The following is a 24,446-nucleotide window of genomic DNA, read 5'->3' as shown; positions in this document are numbered from 1 at the left end:
AAAAATAAATAAATGTGTCTGCGCTAAAGAATTTATAATAATAAAACAAAAAATAAAAATCAATATATGAAAAGAAAAATATAAATATCAAAGAATATAATTTAACAATATTAAGTGCTATCAATCTGTGATAAATAAGTAACGAAAGTGCAGCGTGCATAAAGTATTAAAAATCCAAGTGCTAACTCAGGTTTGAAAGAGTATTCACTCCTTCAATAAAGTGATAAATAAAGTTCATAAATAATAAATGCAACGTGCACAAATACAGTGTCCATCATCAGTGATATCCATCATGCTCATCCAAGAAGTGTACAAAAATATAGCATGCTTCAGTGCTCTCCGGTGACCCCCAACAGCATATGCGCTCACCTCAGAGCGTGTGACATAGTACTCAAACTATGTCAAATCACACTTGGGAGCCACTCCTGGGCTCTAAAAGGTATGCAGGTGTTGACCTCTAACTTGCTCAAATAGCGTCCTCGTTAACAAGTCTCAGTGACTGCTTCCTGGCTTCTTCAGGAGTCAATTTCATGCAGGCCTGAGTAGAAAATCCAACTGACCGACTGTACTCCATGCAGAGTTCCTATTTTGCGTCATGAGGGCCACCTTGAATTTCTTCCCTTTTGTTAGTCTGAAGAAGTCCCTGTGTGTGTGTTGACTTCTTCAGACTAACAAAAGGGAAGAAATTCAAGGTGGCCCTCATGACGCAAAATAGGAACTCTGCATGGAGTACAGTCGGTCAATTGGATTTCCTACTCGGGCCTGCATGGAATTGACTTCTGAAGAAGCCAGGAAGCAGTCACTGAGACTTGTTAACGAGGACGCTATTTGAGCAAGTTGGAGGTCAACACCTGCATACCTTTTAGAGCCCAGGAGTGGCTCCCAAGCGTGATTTCACATAGTTTGAGTACTGTGTCACACGCTCTGAGGTGAGCGCATATGCTGTTGGGGGTCACCGGAGAGCACTGAAGCATGCTATATTTTTGTACACTTCTTGGATGAGCATGATGGATATCACTGATGATCGACACTGTATTTGTACACTTTGCCTTTATTATTTATGAACTTTATGAACTTTATCACTTTATTGAAGGAGTGAATACTCTTTCAAACCTGAGTTAGCACTTGGATTTTTAATACTTTATGCACGCTGCACTTTGGTTACTTATTTATCACAGATTGATAGCATTTAATATTGTTAAATTATATTCTTTGATATTTATATTTTTCTTTTCATATATTGATTTTTATTTTTTGTTTTATTCTAAATTCCTTAGCGCAGACTCATTTATTTATTTTTATTGCTATTTACACGGGTATGAAACGTGATTAGTGTTTGCAGCTTGCCTTCAATAGGAATTTTAGAGGCATTAACCCATCTGTGGCTCGCAAGATCTTTCTATACTTGTATGCGACAATGGCACCAACCTTCTCTCCGCCCTCCGACAGGGACACTTGACCCATGTTTCCTGTTTGGCTCACATCCTGAATTTGGTGGTGCAGTGGTTCTTGAGCAGGTACCCTGGCTTACAGGATCTCCTGTGGCAGGCCAGGAAAGTCTGTGGTCATTTCCGCCGGTCATATAATGCCAGTGCTCGGCTGGTTGACATTCAAAGAGAATGCAACCTGCCCAAGAACCGCCTCATTTGTGACATGCCCACCAGGTGGAACTCAACTTTGGCAATGTTGCAGCAAGTGCAAACGCAGCAGAGGGCCCTCAATGAGTACCTGTGTGAGTATGGCACCAGGACAGGGTCAGGGGAGCATGGCTTTTTTCGCCACGCCAGTGGCTACTGATCAAGGATGCATGCACTGTCCTGTCACCATTTGAGGAGGCCACAAGGATGGTGAGCAGTGACAGTGCATGCATCAATGATACTGTCCCTCTTGTCTTCCTGTTGGAGCACACGCTTAATGGAATAATGGACAGGGCATTGAGGACAGTGGGAGGAAGAGGAGGATTTTCTTACCGATCAAGGCCCCCTTTATCCAGATACTAGTATTTCTGCAGACCCGCCGATCACACAGGAAGAGGAGGAGGAGGAGGATTGTGTCAGCATGGAGGTGGAGGATAACACTTAGCATCAGCAGCAGTGTTCAAGGGATTGTTTGCAGTCCCCAGAAACCCATGGAGTTGTACGTGGCTGGGAGGAGGTGGTTGAGTATCATGTGATCCTTTGTGACCCAGAGGACTCAGGATCGAATGCCTCTGCAAACTTGCGCTGCATGGCCTCCCTGATCCTGCAAAGCCTGCGAAAGGACCCTAGGATTCGTGGTATCAAGGAGAGGGATCATTACTAGCTGGCAACCCTTCTTGATCTATGTTATAAGGGTAAGGTTGCAGAACTTATCCAGCCTTCGCAGAGGGAGCAGAGGATGAAACTTCTTCGGGAGGCCTTGCAGAAAGGTTTGTGCAATGCGTTTCCAGAGCCTGGGAGGTTACAATTTCCTGGTGCTGGACAACGTGTTGCTGAGGCTTCGTTCAGTCACAGAAAGAGCGGTGGAGAAGGTGGCCGCCTGACCAATGCCTTCAGACAACTCTTCAGTCCTCAGTGCCCAGGTCTGATCGGTTCCAGCAACCATCGCCAGTGTTTGAATTACATGGTGCAGGAATATCTAGGGGCAAGATCAGACTTGGAGACCTTGCCACCAGAACAACCACTGGGTTACTGGGCCTTGAGGATGGACCACTGGCCAGAGCTTGCTCAATATGCACTTGAGCTACTGGCCTGTCCTGCATCCAGTGTTCTTTCTGAACGCACATTCAGTGCTGCTGGAGGCTTTGTAACCGATCAGAGTGCACCTGTCCACAGACTCTGTTGATCGGCTCACATTCATAAAAATGAATCGGTCTTGGATCACCAGCTACCAAACACCTGATGCTGATGTAACCGATTGATTTTTCTATGGATGTGGGAACCCTTGAAGACTGCATATGCAGATTACTATCCTATTATGCTGAGTGACTATGCTATTCCTCCTCAATCTTCATAATAGCTTCTAGGAATATTTTTGGTTCAGGGCACCACCACCACTGCTTAAGGCCCAATTTTTCTGCCCCTATTTAACAGGGGCACATAATTACAATTTTTGATCTAATATTTTACAGCAGGACCTGTTCCTGCGCAAAACAAAAGTATCTGGGAGGCTTTACAGTGTTGTGCCACCACCACCACCGCCTAAGGCCCAATTTTTATGGCCCTGTTTAATAGGGGAGCGTAATTACAATTTTTGATCTAATATTAAACAGTAGAGCCTGTTCCTGCGCTCAACAAAAGTATCTGTTCGACCTTTGATACTGTTGACCACCCACTCCTTTTTAATAAACTCCATTCCCTTGGCCTCAAAGATTCTGCTCTATCCTGGTTCTCTGCCTATCTATCACAGCGCTCCTTCAGTGTCACCTACAACTCTGTCTCCTCCTCTCTATTGCCCCTTTCTGTGGGGGTCCCGCAAGGCTCTGTTCTTGGACCCCTTCTCTATCTACACCTCCACCCTTGGTCACTTGATAACCGCCCACGGCTTCCAGTACCACTTATAGGCAGATGACACCCAAATCTATCTGTCTACTCCTCACCTCACTCCTTCAGTCTCCTCTCACATTACTAACTTACTAACTGACATATCAGCATGGATGTCGCACCACTTCCTTAAACTAAATCTCTCTAAAACTGAGCTATTAATATTCTCCCCCACCCATGCCCCCCTTCACGACTTTTCTATCAAAATCAACAATGCAACCATCAGTCCCTCCCCTCACACCAGGGTACTAGGTGTAATCCTAGACTCTGACTTGCCATTTCAGCCTCAAATCCAATCGTTGTCAAAAGTTTGTAGAATTCACCTCCATAACCTCTCTAAAATGTGCCCCTTTTTAACAAATGAAACCACCAAGCTCCTCATTCACTCCCCTGTTATCTCTTGCCTTGACTATTGCAACTCCCTTCTCATTGGCCTGCCTTTCCATAGGCTATCCCCTCTTCAGTCTATCATAAATGCTGCTGTCAGACTTATCCACCTTTCCAACTGCTCAGTGTCTGCCAACCCTGTCCTCCAATCCCTACACTGGCTACCAATCACCCAGCGAATTAAATTCAAAATACTAACCACAACATACAAAGCCATTCACAACTCTGCACCGAGCTACATCACCAATCTTGTCACCAAATATCACCCAAATCGTCCTCTCCACTCTTCTCAAGACCTCCTACTCTCAATCTCTCGTCTCCTCCTCTCATGCTCGTCTCCAGGATTTCTCCAGAGCCTCTCCCATCCTCTGGAACTCGCTACCTCCACCTGTCCGGCTATCCCCTACTCTTGCTACCTTCAGGCGATCCCTGAAAACTCATCTCTTCAGGAAAGCCTATAACGTCTCTAACGAATCTTTTACCACTTCCATCAGCTCATTCCCTACAGTTACAACCTTTTGTACCACCTGCCCCACCCTATTAGATTGTAAGCTCTTCTGAGCAGGGCCTTCTTAATCCTCTTGTATCTTATTGTATTATAACTGTATTGTCTCCCTTTTTATATTGTAAAGCGCTGCGTAAACTGTGGGTGCTATATAAATCCTGTATAATAATAATAATAATAATATAATAATAATCTGTGAGGCTTTACAGTGTTGTACCACCCCCACCACCATCGCCTAAGGCCCAATTTTTATGCCCCTGTTTAACAGGGGCGCGTAATTACAATTTTTGATCTAATATTTCACAGCAGGGCCTGTTCCTGCACTCAACAAAAGTATCTGTGAGGGCTTACAGTATTGTGGCACCACCAACACCTAAGGCCCAATTTTCCGCAGAGTGTATAGGGCAGGCCGTATAGTATATACAGCCGGCCCCTATTTTCAAACATCCGACTTACAAATGACTCCTACTTACAAACGGAGGGAGACAACAGGAAGTGAGAGGAAATCTACCCCTAGGAAGGGAAATTCTCTCCTGTAAGAGTTAATATGGGAAAAAGGTGTCTCCACTAAAGCTTTATAACCAATCCTTCTTTCCCTAATAACCCAAAATGTTCTAAATCCAATTGTCATTGGGAAAGAAAGTGTGGTGAAATCTTCTGAACAGGGGCACAGACAGCAAAATAAATGTTACAAGCTTAAAAATAGATTTTTTGGCTGGAGCTACACTTACAAAATGTACCTGTTCCAAATTACAAACAGATTCAACTTAAGAACAAACCTACAGTTCCTATCTTGTTTGTAACCCGGGGACCACCTATATACTGCTGCTGTTCAGAGTATGTAGGGCCTGGGGGCCCCACGCCTTTTTTTTTTTTTTTTTAATTTGGGTGCGGGTTCCCCTTAATAACCATACCAGACGCAAAGGGCCTGGTAATGGGCTAGGGGGGAGGGAACATTACATTACAGCCGCAAGCAGTTTTAAATGACTTTTATTCCTTTTACAAATGCCATTTTGCTGCAGGGACTGTTCTAAACACAGGAAAAATGTGCCACAGGCATGCTATAGTCACCTCCCAGGCACAATATTTAAAGAAATATTTCACTTTTATTGTTTCACTTTAAGCCTTATTAAAATCACTGCTCCTGGAAAAAAACGGCCCTTTTTAAAACTTTTTTTTTTGCATTGATACATGTCCCCTGGGGCAAACAATTTTTATGACAATAACATGCATATTAGCCTTTAAAATTAGCACTTTTGATTTTGAACGTTCGCGTCCCATAGACTTTAACGGCGTTCGCACAAATGTTTCTTTCTCGAACATCACGGGACACAGAGCCACAGTAATTACTGGTGGGTTAAATAGGTATCACTAGTGATTGGACACTGGCACACCCTATCAGAAAGTTCAACCCCCTATATAATCCCTCCCCTTGCAGGGATACCTCAGTTTTTACGCCAGTGTCTTAGGTGATGGACGTGTAAAGATGTCCTGTGCTGAGCTCCAAAGGGAATATCCCATATCCTACTGGGGCAAGCCAGGCGAACCGGATCCATTCAAAGTATCCTTTCTAGGCCGAATTGGATGGTACCCAGGCCTCGTGTCCGAAGAAGTGAGGTTTTACCTGTAATGCTTCTCTTTTTAGAGAGCTGGACCCTGCATATTAGAAAATGGTTTTCTAGCCTAATTTCTAGCCGGGTGCTTTACAGGTCCAGAACTGCAGGATCACCCTATCCGTAGGGGGCCCCAGTCTCTGACTGTTTTCTAAACAGAGCCCACCGTGAGAGGTGAAGATTGGGTCTGTATTAACTGGACCCTGTGGCTGGATAAGGTAGGAGGAGATTCCACAGAATTTTTTAATTCTAGTAGGTTTTCTCCTTTAACCACTTGCTTACTGGGCACTTAAACCCCCCTCCTGTCCAGACCAATTTTCAGCTTTCAGTGCTCTCACACTTTGAATGACAATTACTCAGTTATGCAAAACTCTACCCAAATGATTTTTTTGTCCTTTTTTCCATACAAATAGAGCTTTCTTTTGGTGGTATTTGATCACCTCTGGGTTTTTTATTTTTTGCGCTATAAATGAAAAAAGACTGAAAATTTTGAAAAAAAACTAATTTTTCTTAATTTCTGTGATAAAATTTTGCAAATTGTTAATTTTTCTTCATAAATTTTGCCTACAATTTATGCTGCTACATATCTTTGGTAAAAATAACCCAAAATTAGTGGAAATTATTTGGTCTGTTTGAAAGTTTTAGAGTCTACAAGCTATGGTGCAAATCATAAAAAATGTATCACATCTGATTTACTGGTGGCCTATCTCATTTCTTGAGACCCTAACAAGCCAGGAAAGTACAAAGTGCCCCCCAAATGACCTCTTTTTGGAAAGTAGACATTTCATGGTATTTAGTAAGAGGCATGGTGAGTTATTTGAAGTTATAATTTTTTCCCACAATTCTTTTCAATATTAAGATTTTTATTTTATTTTATATTTTTTTCACAAAATTGTCATTGTAATAGATTATTTCTCTCACATGGCATGCACATACCACAAATGACACCCCAAAACACATTCTGCTACTCCTCCTGAGTATAACAATACCACATGTGTGGGATTTTTTCACTGCCTGGGCACATACAGAGGTCCAACATGCAGGGAGCGCCATCAGGTGTTCTAGGAGCATAAATTACACATCTCATTTCTCAACCACCTATTACACTTTTGAAGGCCCTGGAGCACCAGGACAATTGAAACACCCACAAAATGACCCCATTTTGGAAAGCTAACACCCCAACGTATAATCTATGAGGCCTAATGAGTCTTTTGAATGGTTCATTTTTTTCCAGAAGTTTTTGGAAAATGTGGAAATAAATGAAAATGCATTTTTTTTTTACACAAAGTTTTAAGTTTATAAGATATTTCCAATACATAACATTTAGATAGCAAAAATGACACCTCAAAATACATTCTGCTACTCCTCCTGAGTATTACAATACCACATGTGTGGGACTTTTTCACTGCTTGGCCACATACAGAGGCCCAACATGCAGGGAGCACCATCAGGTGTTCTAGGAGCAAAAATTACACATCTCATTTCTCAACCACCTATTACACTTTTGAAGGCCCTGGAGCACCAGGACAATAGAAACACCCACAAAATGACCCCATTTTGGAAAGCTAACACCCCAACGTATAATCTATGAGGCATAATGAGACTTTTGAATGGTTCATTTTTTTCCAGAAGTTTTTGGAAAATGTGGAAAAAAATGAAAACGCATTTTTTTTTTTTTTACACAAAGTTGTACGTTTATAAGATATTTCCAACACATAGCATTTAGACAGCAAAAATGACACCCCAAAATACATTCTGCTACTCCTCCTGAGTATGGCGATACCACATGTGTCAGACTTCTACACAGCCTGACCAAATACAGAGATCCAACATGCAAGGAACACCGTCAGGTGTTCCAGGAACACATAACATGCACATACCAAGAATTACACCCCAAAATACATTATGCTGAGCAAAGTGTAAACAAAAGATTACCTGTGGTTGTAATAGCGCAGTTGTACACAGGAGGATAGCACTGGTCCAGGCAGCAGGCAGGGACTTGGTCAGCAACGGCAAACACAATTGTCCAGGCAGCAGGCAGGGATACTGTCCATATACAGTCCAGGGTTAGTGCAGGCAGAGATATTGTCAGAAGTGCCATAAATATTGGTCCTGGTAGTAGGCAGGAACATGTGGTGTGGTCAGTGCAACAGGCAGGGACATAATGGCAGTAAGTCCTACATGCAGCAGTAGGGCCTCATTCAGGACAGAATGGGGACAGGGGTAGAGGCTTCTCCCACCCAAATCTCTTTGAAGCCTCTGAGTCTCCAGACCCTAATCTAGGAATGAGATTCTTCATCCAGAAAAACAATTCTGGAGCCCCTCACATATGTGAGACCCCTGTGTTGAATCCCACTAGTCCAGTTGCAGGGTACAAGATCAGTCCAAGAGGCAGGCAAATATCATGGTCAAACAGTCCAAGGTCAGTTCCAGATCAGGCAGAGGTATGTACAGAATCGTTAGGCAGAAGCATGGTCGAATAACAAGCCAGGGTCAGTTACAGAGCAGGTAGTGGCATAAGGGGTCTGAAGGGGTGTGAAGGCAGGAACTGAGGATTATGTTACCATACTTCAGTAATAATTTAGTGAAGTATGGTAACGGCGAAAGCATTCACCTATGCAGAGGCCTGGTTCAGAAGGGCATTGGGCACAGTAATAAGATGTGTCTCTTCTGACTCCTGCTCTGGTACACACCTTACATTTTTTTTTACGTCGTTGGCCTGTTGGTCTGCAAGGGAGTCTATCTGGAAAGTGGCGTTCGAGAGTCGACTAAGAACATCTGATCGGATGGTTTCTGGAGGGCCGTTCGGGAATATAAGGGCAGTGTAAATTTCCTCCTGGTAGCCAAGGAAGCGTTTGGGGTTTTGGGTGGAGTTACAGTAAATTACATATGAGTTGTATATGGCCAATTGAAAAAATAAATTGCGACTTTCTTATACCAATGGTATGTCCGTCTTGTGGCAAGGTATGGTTCCAACATTTGGTCATTGAAGTCGACTCCCCCCATGTACAAATTATATTCATAAACGCATTTTGGTTTTTGAATGGGGCCATTTCTTCTAGGGATTTCTACGAAGGTATCGTGGATTGAAAAAAAACATATAGACATCTCTTCTGTCCCTCCACTTCACTGCCAAAATCTCCTTGTTCCACAGACTTGCCGTTTCTCCTTTCCTCAACCTCTTATTGACAAGACTTTGAGGAAAGCCCTTCCGTTTCCTTTTTATGGTTCCACATGCAGGCGTCTTCTCCGGTGAAGGTTGTGGAACAGGGGCAGAGATGTGTAGAAGTTATCTACGTACAGGTGGTAGCCTTTTTCCAGTAGGGGGTATATCAGGTCTCAAACAATTTTCCCGCTTGATCCCAAGTAGTTCGGGCAATTAGGGGGTTGCAGTTGGGTGTCCTTCCCTTTGTACACTTTGAAGGCATACATGTACCCTGTGACTCTGTCACATAGTTTGTACACCTTCACCCCATAGCGGGCCCTTTTGCTGGGGATAAATTGCTTTATTTTAAGCCTGCCACTAAATTTAACAAGGGACTCATCCACACATATATGTTGGTCCGGGGTAAACAGCTGGGGGAATAATTCAGAAAAATAATTTAATATTGGCCGAATTTTAAAAAGCCTGTCATAATTTGGGTCATTTCGGGGAGGGCACTGGGTGTTATCATTAAAATGAAGGAATCTCATTATCATTTGGTATCTGGTTCTGGGCATTACCTTGGAGAAGATTGGCATGTGGTGGATGGGGAGGGTTGACCAATAGGAATTCAAGGTGTTTTTTTTGGTGAGTCCCATAGCAAATGTGAGGCCTAAAAAAACCTTCAACTCCTCCACCGTTAGGTCTCTCCACTCGTAGGGACGGGCATAATAGGACGTTGGGTTATTTAAAATAAATTGCTGTGCATAAAGGTTGCACTGGGCCACAATTGTTAATAACATGTCCTCTGTAAAAATTAAATAAAAAAAATTTATTGGGGAAAAATTTTCCGTGTCCACCTGGACTCCTGGCTGGGCAGTGAAAGGGGGAATGTTGGCTTCTCCTGAATTAGGAGAAGGCGACAAGGGGTTTTGAAGGGCATAGGGAAGGCTGGCATGGGTTCTTGGCCTTTTTTGCAGAGGTACTGCGGTGCTGGTGGAAGGCACTGCGGTGCTGGTGGAAGACACTGCGGTGCTGGTGGATGCCACTGCCTCCACACTAGAACACCTTCGTTTTGTGGGCCGAATATCTTCCTCCTCTGAGTCACTCAGTGTTCCACTACTGAGGACTGGCTCATAATTGACGTCCGGCTCAGAATCTGAGTTTGAAATGGAATCCGAACAAGAGAGCTCCCCGTTGCTCTCGTCGGCCTGGGAAAGAATCTGGTATGCCTCCTCGGCGGAAAAGACTCTTTTGGACATGCTTGCTGGTGATGATGCGACTACACAGGTGTGTGCTAAGCCGGCACTGATGAGGCGGTACTGATGAGCACAGATGGGCACTGATGAGGTGGCAGAGAGGGGCACTGATGAGGTGGCAGAGAGGGGCACTGATGAGGTGGCACAGAGGGGCACTGATGAGGTGGAACAGAGGGGCACTGATGAGGCGGAACAGATGTGCACTGATGAGGCGGCACAGATGTGCACTGATGAGGCGGTACTGATGAGGCTGCACAGATGTGCACTGATGAGGCAGCACAGATGGGCACTGATGAGGCAGCACAGATGGGCACTGATGAGGCAGCACAGATGGGCACTGATGAGGCAGCACAGATGGGCACTGATGAGGCAGCACAGATGGGCACTGATGAGGCTGCACAGATGGGCACTGATGAGGCTGCACAGATGGGCACTGATGAAGCTGCACAGATGGGCACTGATGAAGCTGCACAGATGGGCACTGATGAAGCTGCACAGATGGGCACTGATGAAGCTGCACAGATGGGCACTGATTGATTGCACAGATGTGCACTGAGGCGGCACAGATGGGGACTGATTTATGGCACAGATATGCACTGATGAGGTGGCACTGATGAGATGGCACAGATTGGCACTGAGGTGGCACAGATGGGCACTGAGGTGGCACATATGGGCACTAATGAGGCGGAACAGTTGTGCACTGATGAGGTGGCACAGATGTGCACTTATGAGGTGGCACAGATGTGGCGGCACAGGTGGGCACTGATGAGGCGGCACAGGTGGGCACTGATGAGGCAGCACAGATCCCACTGTACTGTTTGGGCACTTTTACAACAGGTAAATGTATAGTAGAACTCACACAAGGCACAGATCGCTGCAGTATCCTCTCTCTCCTCACACGCGGTCTCTGTGTGAGGAGAGAGAGACGGCAATAAGAGATGATCTCATATGTTTACATTTGAGATCATCTCTCATTGGAACCGGCGATCGCGCTGTAAACGGCCGCTGTGATTGGCCGTTTACTGCGATCTGTGACTGGCTGTGTCCAAGGGACACGGCCAGCACAGAATTTCCCCGATGCGCACACGTGAGCGCGCACGGGGAACGAGGAAAGGGGAGGACGTCCTATGACGGCCTCCCGGAGATTGAGGTCCGCGCTGTAGCCATCATTCGGCTATGGCCTGGACCTCAAGTGGTTAAGGTAAATGCATGCTATGCCTATTGTGACCATCGGGGGCTGCCAAGAGCACAAACCTTGTCATGCTGATGCCGGTCTCAGTGTTCATCGCTTCACAGCGTTTCCAGATGGCTCAAGGTAGGATGGATGGGGGGATTTCTCATGTTTGATGTTCTCTCCAGGCTAGGGGGAGGTCACAGGGGTCTAGACAGTGGTTATTCCGCTCAGGCACCGCCCCCCCGCCGCCATTGCCGTTTTAAGGCAGGCCCTTCACTACCAGCCTCTCTCCCTCCTCCCCCTCCCCCAGCCTTCCTCCATAGTGTTTCCGGAGGGTCGGCCAGCGCGGGAAGCACTTGTTTTTTCGAAATTCGAGAGGGGGGACGGTAGAGGGGGGGGCGGGACGTCAGCACGGGTGCTTAGACTCCCACTCAGGCCAGCTGCAGGCTATTAAAGCACTCTGTACAGGTGCACACAGCCTTTGGAGGGACACAGAGCTGACGGTCGCATGTAAGGTGGGACACAGGCATTCTCCTAGGCTGCATTTACTAAGTAACACCAGACTGAGCATTGGGTAGCAGGGCTTTTAGCCAGACTACATCGCTCAGCAGTCAGTGTTCATTTTGTGATACCTCCACCTTGTTGCTTTGCACTATGGGTAGAAGAGGTTCAAACACCCCCAGAACCAGAGACACTAGGGGATCTCGTTTAGGTTCTGAGGACCCCCTGTCAGCAGCATCCTCCCCCCCTGAGGGGCCAGGGACGGCTAGCCAGGGAGAGCCATTGGGGTCAGGGGCTATACCTGCCTCCGGCATGTCAGCCCCTGTATATATTACACAAGAGGTTTTTTCCTGAGCTATTAATGGTTTAGAGGAAAGATTAATGGCCGTGATTACGTCTTCACTTGGTGGAAGAAAACGCACTAGGCCTTCCTCTGTTTCCCAAGACCCTCAGGAAGAGGAGCTCAGGGATAAAGGAGACGAATCCCTTTCTGAGGATCGGGATGGGATGGATGATTCCTCTTCGGAGGAATCAGGTGGAGAGGGACCCTCTGCAACTTCCCAAGATGAGAAAGTCTTAGTGCAGATCCTTACTGGATTGGTCCGCTCCACATTTAAGTTGCCCGTACCTGAATCGGTTAAAGGATCCTCTTCTGCTTTGGGGCCACTGAAACCTTCTCAAGCAGCACAGGCTTTTCCTGTTCATAATTTACTTGAAAAGCTCATTTATTCTGAGTGGGATCACCCAGACAAACGTTTTTTTCAGCCGAGAAAGTTTTCAACACTTTATCCGATGGAAGAAAAGTTTATCAAAATGTGGGGAATACCAGCCATTGATGCCGCCATTTTTTCCGTAAATAATAGCCTGACTTGTCCTGTAGACAATGCTCAGATGCTCAGGGATCCTGTAGACAAGAAGATGGAATCCCTATTGAAGGATGTTTTTTCCTTGGCAGGTTCAGTGGCTCAACCTGCAGTTGCAGCGATTGGAGTCTGTCAATACCTAAGAGACCATGTTAAGCAGGTTATCAAGGTATTACCTGAACAGCAGGCCCAGGGGTTTGCTAACCTTCCTGCGGCCTTGTGTTACGTTGTTGACGTTATCAGAGATTCTATCGTGCAAACCTCTCGTCTTTCTCTGGGGTTGGTGCATATACGTAGAATCCTATGGTTGAAAAATTGGTCAGCCGAAGCACCATGTAAGAAGCTCCTGGTGGGGTTTCCATTTCGTGATGAAAGGTTGTTTGGAGAGGACTTGGATAGCTATATCAAGAGAATCTCTTGTGGGAAAAGCACTCTCTTACCTGTTAAGAAAAAGAGTAAGCGTTCCTCTTTCAAACGGACTCTCTCCCCAGCACATGGGGCTTCAGCCTCCAGGCAGTCTCGACGGCCTCCTCCGTCTGGGCCCAGGGACAAGAGTCAACCCCAGGGACAGAAGAAGTCAAAAACCAAATGGGGATGTCAGACCCATTCTGGATTTAAGGGATCTGAACCAATTCTTAAGGATTCAATCCTTCAGCATGGAATCAATTCGGACAGTAGTCTCCACCCTGCAGGGAGGAGAATTTCTGGCATCAATAGACATCAGAGATGCATATCTGCATGTGCCCATTTTTCCTGCTCATCAGAAGTTTCTGCGCTTCGAGATAGGAGGGCGCCATTTCCAGTTTGTGGCTCTGCCCTTTGGGATAGCCACTGAACCTCGAGTGTTCACAAAGATCTTGGCTCCTCCTCTGGCCAGATTAAGGGCTCAGGGTATAGCTGTCATAGCATACCTAGACGACCTGCTCTTGATAGACCGGTCGGTAGCCTCTTTGAACGGAAACTTGAGGACCACAGTCAGGTATCTGGAACACCTGGGTTGAATCCTCAACTTAGAAAAATCTTTCCTAAAACCAGTAAGAAGACTGGAGTATTTAGGTCTGATCATAGATACAAGCCAGGAGAAAATATTTCTACCCCAGGCAAAGATCGCTGCTTTAAGAGAGCTGATTCTGGCAGTCAGGTCCAAGAAGGGTCCTTCTGTCCGCCTTTGTATGAGACTACTAGGGAAGATGGTGTCTTCATTCGAAGCAGTTCCCTATGCTCAGTTTCATTCAAGAATTCTGCAACACAGTATTCTGACGACCTGGAACAAGAAGGTTCAGGCATTGGACTTTCCGATGCACCTGTCGCATGCGGTGCATCAGAGCCTCATACCTGAAAACCTGCAGAAGGGGAAATCCTTTCTACCGGTTACCTGGACAGTGGTAACAACAGATGCCAGTCTGTCAGGTTGGGGAGCAGTTCTGGAACAGTCTGCGGTTCAGGGGATATGGTCCAAGACAGAGAGGACCTTACCCATCAACATTCTTGAGATCCGGGCGGTATATCTAGCCCTAAAAGCCTGAACTCTCAGGATACAGGGCTGCCTGGTCAGGATCCAGTCCGACAATGCCACAGCAGTGGCTTATGTCAATCATAAGGGAGGCACCCGGAGCCAAGCTGCTCAAAAGGAGGTGAACTAGATCTTAGTCTGGGCAGAGATGCATGTGCCATGCATATCGGCAGTTTTTATTCCAGGGATAGAGAACTGGCAGGCGGACTATCTAAGTCGCCAGCAGTTACTCCCAGGGGAACGGTCTCTACTCCCCGACGTCTTTTGCGCCATATGCCAAAAATGGGGGGTCCCAGATGTAGCTCTCTTTGAATCCCGATTCAACAAAAAATTAGACAGATTTGTGGCAAGGACGAGGGATCCTCTTGCATGCGGGACGGATGCGTTGGTGATTCCGTGGCATTGGTTCTCACTGATTTACGCATTCCCGCCTATTCTGCTACTGCCACGACTCCTTCGCAGGATCAGGCAGGAATGGAAGTCGGTACTTCCGTCGGCCCCCACTTGGCCCAGAAGGACTTGGTATGCAGAAGTAGTAAGGATGACGGTGGGTTCCCTGTGGACCCTACCGGTACGCCCAGACCTGTTATCTCAAGGTCCAGTGTTCCATCCTGCCTTACAAACGCTAAATTTGACGGTTTGGCTATTGAGACCCACGTTCTGAAGAGTCGTGGGCTTTCAGGTCCTGTCACATCTACCTTGATTAATGCAAGGAAGCCAGCTTCCAGGATGATTTATCATAGAGTCTGGAAAGCTTATGTATCCTGGTGTGAATCCAGAGGTTGGCATCCCAGGAAGTATGTCATAGGTAGAATTCTTGATTTTCTACAAATAGAATTAGAGATGAAGCTGGCCTTGAGTACCATCAAGGGCCAGGTCTCGGCTTTATCAGTATTATTTCAACAGCCACTTGCTTTGCATTCTTTGGTCCGAAGCTTTATGCAGGGGGTGATGCGTCTTAATCCTCCGCTTAAAACGCCCCTAAACCCCTGGGACTTGAACTTGGTCCTGGCTGTGTTACAGAAACAGCCTTTTGAACCAATAAGTCAGATTCCTTTGGTCTTGTTGACAAGGAAGTTTAATTTTTCTGGTGGCCATCTCTTCTGCTAGAAGAGTTTCAGAATTTGCAGCCCTTTCCTGTAAGGAGCCTTATTTTTTAAAACAGCTTACCTGTAAAATCCTTTTCTTTCGGAGAACATCACGGGACACAGAGGTCCCGCCCCTCTTCTAATACACTATATTGCTTGGCTACAAAACTGAGGTATCCCTGCAAGGGAAGGGATTATATAGGGGGTTGAACTTTCTGATAGGGTGTGCCAGTGTCTAATCACCAGTGATACCTATATAACCCACCAGTAATTACTGTGGCTCTGTGTCCCGTGATGTCCTTCGAAAGAAAAGGATTTTACAGGTAAGCTGTTTTAAAAAATCCTATTTTTGCATGTTCGCATGTTCTGCCGCGAACCGAACCGGGGGGTGTTCAGCTCATCCCTACTCATTAGGCATCCTACTATATAGAAAAGGTAAATTTGGCCCGAGTCAAGTGATATAAACCATGAAGTATGGCACCAAACTTGTCACCCTGTCATCCATGCATTTCAATGGGAAATTCCGAAAAAGAAGCAAAGCTATTCCTATATGAAAACCATATTGGCTTACCCAAATTCCACTTGTTTTATACTCATTGGGCATCCTTTATTTTTTCCAAACTAATTTTATTGAGTAAAAGGAAAGAAAGATTACAAGGATAGATAGGTGTGCTACATTCATAAAAACACGTCCTGATCCTATCAAAAAAAGATAGGTGACAAGTATGACATTAAGAACAATAATAAGTTGCAACGATAACAGTGGGTAACACTTCAGCAGTTTCAACAGGGGGAGGTAATCAGTTTTATAAGTGGGGCATATGACGTCTAGGATGTATATGTTGCTTCCATTACTCCTCTCCTTTTATGATTTACAACCACTATGTGTCTTGGTTAATATGTGGCGATTGGGAAAGTAGAATCTGCATTGGAGTTGTCTACTTGTACGTGTATACGTACAATACGTGTGTCCAGCACAACAATTGTATTTAGATCTGGTCTTGTATAAGGAATAAATGGGGGGGGGGGGGTGTAGTGTTTGGCGGGGGGGGGTGTAGTGTTTGGGGGGAGCTAAAGGAGAGTGGTATTATTGGGTTTGTCTGCGTACTTGTATATGTATGTATGTGTTCGTTTTGGGAGGGACGAGTAGGTTTTTAAGATGAGGTATTTGTATTTTGTCAGCATGAGAGGTTGCGTTTATGTGTATAATGACGCCTAGACGCCTTTTGTATGTAGAGGGCATTTTTTTTAGGCGGGGAGGAACATTCATTGTTTGCAGGTAGTCTTTGGAGGAGTGAAAATGGGTCCAGCAAGCCCATAAAGTAGTGAATTTATGCAGAGAATTCAGAGAAATTGAGAGGAGTTTCTCCATTTTTGCAATTTTATTTATTTTAAACCAATCTGAAATGGAGGGACATCTGGGTGTTCCCCGTAGTTTGGGTATACACATTTTAGCTGCGTTAACTAACATTATGGCTAATGATTTATAGTATGGTGTGTCATTTGATTCATGGTGATGGAGTAAGAACTGCACAGGTGTAAATTCCAGAGAGTATGTGGTTATTTTTTTGATTAGTTCATGGACCTGTTACCAATAGGCGTGGATAGTTGGGCAGTTCCACCATATGTGCAAGAGATCGCCCTGTGCTTGTCTACATCTCCAGCATTTGTCTGAGCTGGATACATCAAATCTGTGTAAAATAGAGGGGGTACGGTACCATCGTGAAATGATTTTAATTGTTCTCCTGGATGGAGACATTTGATTCAGCCCAGAGTGTTCATGGGGAGCACATGAGTGTTCATGTGCTCCCCCGAAGAAGGTGGTGTATGCGTATACCTATGTCTGGTTGTATACTAGATAGTGAATGGGGGGCATCCCTGTTGAAAATTGAAAGCATTGGGCATCCTTCTATTTGTTATGGTTCAATTTAGCCTGAGCCAAGTGATATTAATCATAAAATATGGCGCCAAACGTGGCACCATGACAGCTATGCATTTCAATGGGAAATGCAGAATAAGAAGCCAAGCAATTCCTATATGAAAACCATCTTGGCTCACCCAAATTCCACTTTATACTCATTGGGCATCCTTCTACATAGAACTGTTCAATTTGGCCCGAGCCAAGTGATGTATTTGTTTTTATCCGAGACAAGAGACAATCAAAAACTTCTTGTCCATGTGAGCTGTGAATCACAACTTTTAAACGGATATACATTACTTGATAATTAGTTTGTTAAACAGCAAGTAAACGCTCTTTTACAAACACAAACTCAAAGCAAGAAATGTTAAAGTATATAATGTTATAATTTATAAATATTAACACTAAAACAAACTAACAAACCCATACCCCCCACACGGTGTCACAGAAATACACAGAAAACTACTAACCGTTTACAGAAAATTAAAAAATACATACCAAAGGGAAAAAAAATGCTAATAATACATAACTTCTGGTAAACCAGTGGGATCACACTTGTGCGATCACAGACGTTGCATGTGATTCTCACTGCATTGCTGTTCAGATCACATGCGATGTCTGTGCAATGCGAGTTCAGCCATACAAAATGAACACCCGTGTGATCCAATTCCTGCACAATTTCACAATTCGCACTGCACTCTGTAAACTGATCAGGGGGTGTCATTAACTTTATATTAAAACCCACAGCGGATCACAGATGTCAGTGTGAACCGCTGGCAATTCAGGTGTGATGCGGGAAACTGCGCAGGATTTGCGGGGTTTCCCGCATCGCTCCAGTGTGAACCCAGCCTCGGTGAAGAAGCTAAAATCAACTACTGAAAAGGAAAAGTAACAGATCACAAAACATGATACCTTTTAAGCTTGTATATGAATACATTGGATCCAACAGAAATGCTGAATGCTGCAGGAACAACAATGTGCTATGACAAATTACTAGCTGATGCATAAAGATTCTCAAATATAAAGGAGTAAAGAACCCTTTTTAATAATGGGAAGGGAATGGAGAGAGGAAGAGATGAGAACCTTTTACAGATACATTAGACTTAAAGTGGTTGTAAAGGCAGAAGTTTTTTTTGTATCTTAATGCATTATCCTAATGCATTCATGCATTAAGATAAAAAGTCTTCTGTGTGCAGCAGCCTCCCTAATAACTACCTGAGGTCCCTCCTGTCCAGCGATATCCACAAGTGTCTCAGCCATCCAAGATTCTCCCTCCTGATTGGTGGTGCCATTGTCTGCTGCTGCTGTCAAAGTTAGCTAGCCAATCAGGGGAGGGTGGCTCCATATGGAAGGAACACAGGGAGCTGTGACTTGGCTCGGGTCCCCCCATAGCAATCTGCTTGCTGTGGGGGCACTGAACACAAGGGAAGGGCCATGATCACAGAATAGGGACTTTTTTATATAGAAGGATGCCCAATGAGTATAAAACAAGTGGAACTTGGGTGAGCCAAGATGGTTTTCATATAGGAATAGCTTGGCTTCTTATTCAAAATTTCCCATTGAAATGCATGGCTGTCATGGTTCCACGTTTGGTGCCATATTTTATGATTTAGATCATTTGGCTCAGGCCAAATTGAACTTTAACTAATAGAGGGATGTCCAATTATATGAAAACAAGTCACATCTGGGTGGGCCAAGATGGTTTTCATATAGAAATAGTTATTTATTCAGAATTACCCCTTTAAATACATGGCAGTTAGAAAGACAGAATTGTTGTTAAAGTTCACGATTTTATTATAAACTTTGCAGATGATTGTTTAGTAAATAATCACCTTTTCTGAATAAAGATCAAACCCGAATAAGAAGCTGGCCGAATAAGGAGCCAACTTCAGCATCATATTTGGGAAAGTGTTACTAAACCCAGTAATATGAAAATAGTTCATCTGTTGTCCGTCCCCCCACAGTGCTCACAGCTTATAAATCTTTTTTTTTACATTAAAATACTGCCACTATATACCTTTTTTGTTGCTCATAATACAAAGATTACATGATAAACTGCAGAGTTTCTCCAGTGCTGAGAGTTCAGGAGGTGAAGAATTTCCCTGCAGCCTGTACACACGCCCACATGTGTGATGCCAAAATCATGTCACCTGGCTAGCTCTGAGAACAAGTAACTGTTCTCTCCAGCATAAAAGACACAACTGAGCATGTGCAGGTTGGTTTATGCCTGTGTGTTCCTGGCTTTCCCAAGCTAGACATTGCAGGAGGGGGAGGATCTGTGCATACAGAATAAAACAGCTTTTTTACACAATGCATAGGATTAACCCCTTAAGTTCCACAGTGAGTAGAACAAGCATGCTATGCTGCATATACAGACAGATTTTACTGTTGTGGGTTTAGTAACACTTTAAAGGGAGATCTTAATAAAACTGTGTTGCATGATTACCCCGTCATCAGGGCCGGGACTAGGGGTGGGCGAAAGGGGAAGCTGTGGGCTCAATGGTTTACTGTAGAGATGAGGATACCTTCTTTGCGTTACAATGCTGATAGGAGTAATGGCCAAGTGACCGCTGGGCCTTGGATCCCCTAAGCTTGCATACCATGGGGGGGGGGTGCAATTTGGAATCTTTGCCCTGGGCGTTGGATGATTTTGTCCCAGCACTGCCTGTCATTTCCTTTTTTGGGTGAATTGGTGCATATCCGTTGGGGGAGAACATTCCTGTGGGATGAAGAAATGCTGATTTGGAGTTTCATGCTGGTTATCTTGGCTATATAAGAAATGCGTGTTGGTCCAGTGGGCCTCAGGGCTCTGGTGAGTGCATTATTAGCATCACTGATGGTGGAGCACTTTTTTTCTGTAGCAGTGTTTTATCACTTCAATAAGCAGCACGGTGGATGGGATGAATTTAAAGAAGTGCAAATGCATGGATTTTTTGTTAGAACAGTTTAAGAAGGACTTTATTTTTATAATATTTGTTTTCTTGTTTTTTTTGTATATAATTTTTCACTTATGGGACACTTATTCACAGATTTTTTGCATGGCATTGCTGATATATAATATTTGCAGTGTCTTTTTGGAGGTTTCAAGTATCTGGAGGTTTAAATTTATTGATTTCACAATTTATTGCATAATACTGCAGTTTTATGATATTTGTAGTGAGTTTTAAAGGTCACAATCACTTATGGACGTAAGCACTTACTATTTATATACTTAACCACTTCAATACAGGGCACTTATACACCCTTCCTGCCCAGACCAATTTTCAGCTTTCAGTGCTGCCGCACTTTGAATGCCAATTACTTGGTCATGCAACACTGTAAGCACACAAAAATGTTATTATAATTTCACACAAATAGAGCTTTATTTTGGTGGTATTTAATCACCACTGCGTTTTTTTTATTTTTTTGCGACACAAGTGAAAAAAGAGCGAAAATTTTGAAAAAAACACTTTTTATTTTTTATTTTTTTTAGTTACTATGATAACATTTTGCAAATTAAGTAATTTTTTGTTCATAAAATTGGGCCAAAATTTATACTGCTACATATCTTTGGTAAAAATAACCCAAATAAGTGTATATTATTTGGTCTGTGTGAAAGTTATAAAGTCTACAAGCTATGGTGAAAATCATTGAAAATTGATCACAACTGATGCACTGATGACCTATCTCATCTCTTGAGGCCCTGAAATGTCAGGAAAGTACAAATACCCCCCAAATGACCCCTTTTTGGAAAGAAGACAGTCCAAGCTATTTTGTAAGTGGCATAGGGAGTTTTGAAGTTGTAATTTATTCACACAATTCTTGGGAAAATTTTTATTTATTTTTTTTACACAAAATTGTCATGTTATTTCTCACACACAGCTTATGCATACTTCCAATTACACCCCAAAATACATTCTGCTACTTCTCCCGAGTATGGTGATACCACATATCTGAGACTTTTTCACAGCCTTGCCACATAGACAGGTCCAACATGCATGGAGCACTGTCAGGCGTTCTGGAACATAAATTACACAAAATTTCCTAACGACCCATTACACTTTCGAAGACCCTGGAGCACCAGGACATTGTAATTACCCACATTGATCCCATTTTGGAAAGCAAATGCCCCAGTGTATATTCTATGAGGCATAATGAGTCTTTTGAACATTTTTTTTCCCCACAAGACTTTGGAAAACGTGGAAAAAATACTAAAAACTTTTTTTTTTTTTTTTTTTACACAAAGTTGTCACTTATTGGAGCACCAGGACATTGGAATTTCCCACAAAATGACTCCATTTTGGAAAGCAAACACACCTTTCTAATGCATGGGCTGCAGATAGGCACTTGGGTACTCTTATGGGCTGCAGATAGGTGCTCAGGCAATCTGATGGGCTACAGATAGGTACTCGGTTACTCTGATAGGCTGGTGACAGGTACTCGGTTACTCTGGGCTGGTGACGAGTATTCGGTTATTCTGATGGGCTAGTGATGGGTACTCAGTGGGATGGTGGTGGAGGAATGGGATCAGTGGGATGGTGGTGGAGGAATGGTGGAAGAGGAATGGGATCTGTAGGAGAGGGATGGTGGTAGCGAGATGGGATCCAGGGAAAAGGGATGTTGGTGGAGAGATGGGATCCATGGCAGAGGGATGGTGGTGGAGGGGTGGGTTCCGTGACAGTGGGATGGTGATTTAGGGATGGGATCAATGGCAGTGGGATGGTGGTTTAGGGATGGTATCAGTGGCAGTGGGATGGTGGTTTAGGGATGGTATCAGTGGCAGTGGGATAGTGGTGGAGAGATGGGATCAGAGGCAGTGGGGTGGTGGTGGAGGAATGGGATAAGTGGCAGAGGAGTGGTGGTGAAGGGATGGGATCATTGACAGAGGGGTGGTGGGATGGATGGGATCCGTAGCAGAGGGATGGTAGTGGAGGGATGGGATCAGTGACCCTGGCACTTATCTGCTCGGTTTCAGTCAATTTCCCCCTCCCCCATGCTCAGTGTTTCTGCCTCTTTTCTCCCTTCCGGTGCCTCCAGTGATGTCCCTCATGGTGTGGGGTCTCCAGGAAGAGTGAAAGGTTCTTCCCCCTTCACTCTACTGGCAATCAGCTCATCAGCTGAGCCTGGATCCTGCTGACTGCATCCAGGTTCGGACATCTTTCCCTATCCGCTGGTAACTGCTCTGTCTGCAGCTATTTGCAAACAGCGGTAGCCAATGTCAGCCTGTCATTATTTTAAAGTAGAACTCAGGGCAATTTTTTTTTCCATGTTCTCGTTGCTGATCTCCTACCTTCACCAACTATGTCAGCCATGTTCTTCTGAGTTCTGTAGTTTCTCTGCAATAACCTGCTGAACTTGCTGAAAAAATGTTTTTGCCTGCTGATTTCCTGTTTGCAAGACTGCATCTTGGGCTGACAGATCTGTATGTGCAAACACCACTCGTCATACAGCCCCGCCTTCCTGCACATTAGAACAGTCTGCTCTGCGCTGTCTATCACAATTCCGGTGCAGGGAGCAGGGCCTGCAACACGAGCGGCGTTCTCACATACAGATCTGTCAGCACGAGATGCACTGTGTCACACGGCGGATCTGTAACTATCGCTGCTCTGCACTGATGGGCACAGATAAGGCACTGGTGACACCGCACTGATGGGCACAGATAAGGCACTAGTGACACCGCACTGATGGGCACAGATAAGGCACTGGTGACATCTGTGCGGTGAGGCACAATGATAGGCACAATGATGGGCACAGATAAGGCACTAGTGACACTGCAATGATAGGCACAGATGAGGCACTGGTGATACCGCAATGATGGGGACAGATGAGGAACTGGTGACACCGCAATGATGGGCACAGATAAGGCACTGGTGACACCGCAATGATGGGCACAGATAAGGCACTGGTGTCACTGCACTGATGGGCACTGATAATCTGTACTGGTGACACCACACTTGTGGTCCCTGACGTTCGGCACTTGTGGTCCCTGACGTTCGGCACTTGTGGTCCCTGACGTTCGGCACTTGTGGTCCCTGACGTTCGGCACTTGTGGTCCCTGACGTTCGGCACTTGTGGTCCCTGACGTTCGGCACTAGTGGTCCCTGACGTTCGGCACTTGTGGTCCCTGACGTTCGGCACTTGTGGTCCCTGACGTTCGGCACTTGTGGTCCCTGGCGTTCGGCACTTGTGGTCCCTGGCGTTCGGCACTTGTGGTCCCTGGCGTTCGGCACTTGTGGTCCCTGACGTTCGGCACTTGTGGTCCCTGACGTTCGGCACTAGTGGTCCCTGACGTTCGGCACTTGTGGTCCCTGACGTTCGGCACTTGTGGTCCCTGACGTTCGGCGCTTGTGGTCCCTGACGTTCGGCACTTGTGGTCCCTGACGTTCGGCACTTGTGGTCCCTGACGTTCGGCACTTGTGGTCCCTGACGTTCGGCACTTGTGGTCCCTGACGTTCGGCACTTGTGGTCCCTGACGTTCGGCACTTGTGGTCCCTGACGTTCGGCACTTGTGGTCCCTGACGTTCGGCACTTGTGGTCCCTGACGTTCGGCACTTGTGGTCCCTGACGTTCGGCACTTGTGGTCCCTGACGTTCGGCACTTGTGGTCCCTGACGTTCGGCACTTGTGGTCCCTGACGTTCGGCACTTGTGGTCCCTGACGTTCGGCACTGGTTTGCATTTATATTAAAATGCTTTGTATTTGTAAGGCTGTAACCTATCATACCGTGTTATGTATGGCTTGCTGGCTGCAGAATGAGAGGTGTGATTTATGTTAAGGTGGGCGAGTTCACATTTACATTTACAAGCCTAGTGTACCTCCCACATTCACTCCCATCTCAAGGATTCATGGTAAATGTAGTCTGATGACAGAGAGAGGAGGATATGATGCAATCACTGTTCTAACCCCTCCTACCTGTCAGAATACAGGTGCATTTTTTGAATCACAAAGTTGACTTTCTGAAAATTCAATCAGACATCTCTTTTT

The 24,446-nt window shown here is 45.0% G+C and overlaps 1 protein-coding gene across 1 annotated transcript in view; it reads left to right on the top strand.

Moving 5' to 3' along the window:
* Window positions 1–24,446, top strand: part of LOC141121033 (coagulation factor XIII B chain-like) — a gene marked incomplete at its 3' end in the record, with an annotated part of 197,140 nt that overhangs the window by 172,288 nt on the left and 406 nt on the right.

Source organism: Aquarana catesbeiana, unplaced genomic scaffold, assembly GCF_042186555.1.
Source record: "Aquarana catesbeiana isolate 2022-GZ unplaced genomic scaffold, ASM4218655v1 unanchor1, whole genome shotgun sequence".
Classification (NCBI taxonomy): domain Eukaryota; kingdom Metazoa; phylum Chordata; class Amphibia; order Anura; family Ranidae; genus Aquarana; species Aquarana catesbeiana.
This window is presented reverse-complemented; position numbering and strand designations above follow the sequence as displayed.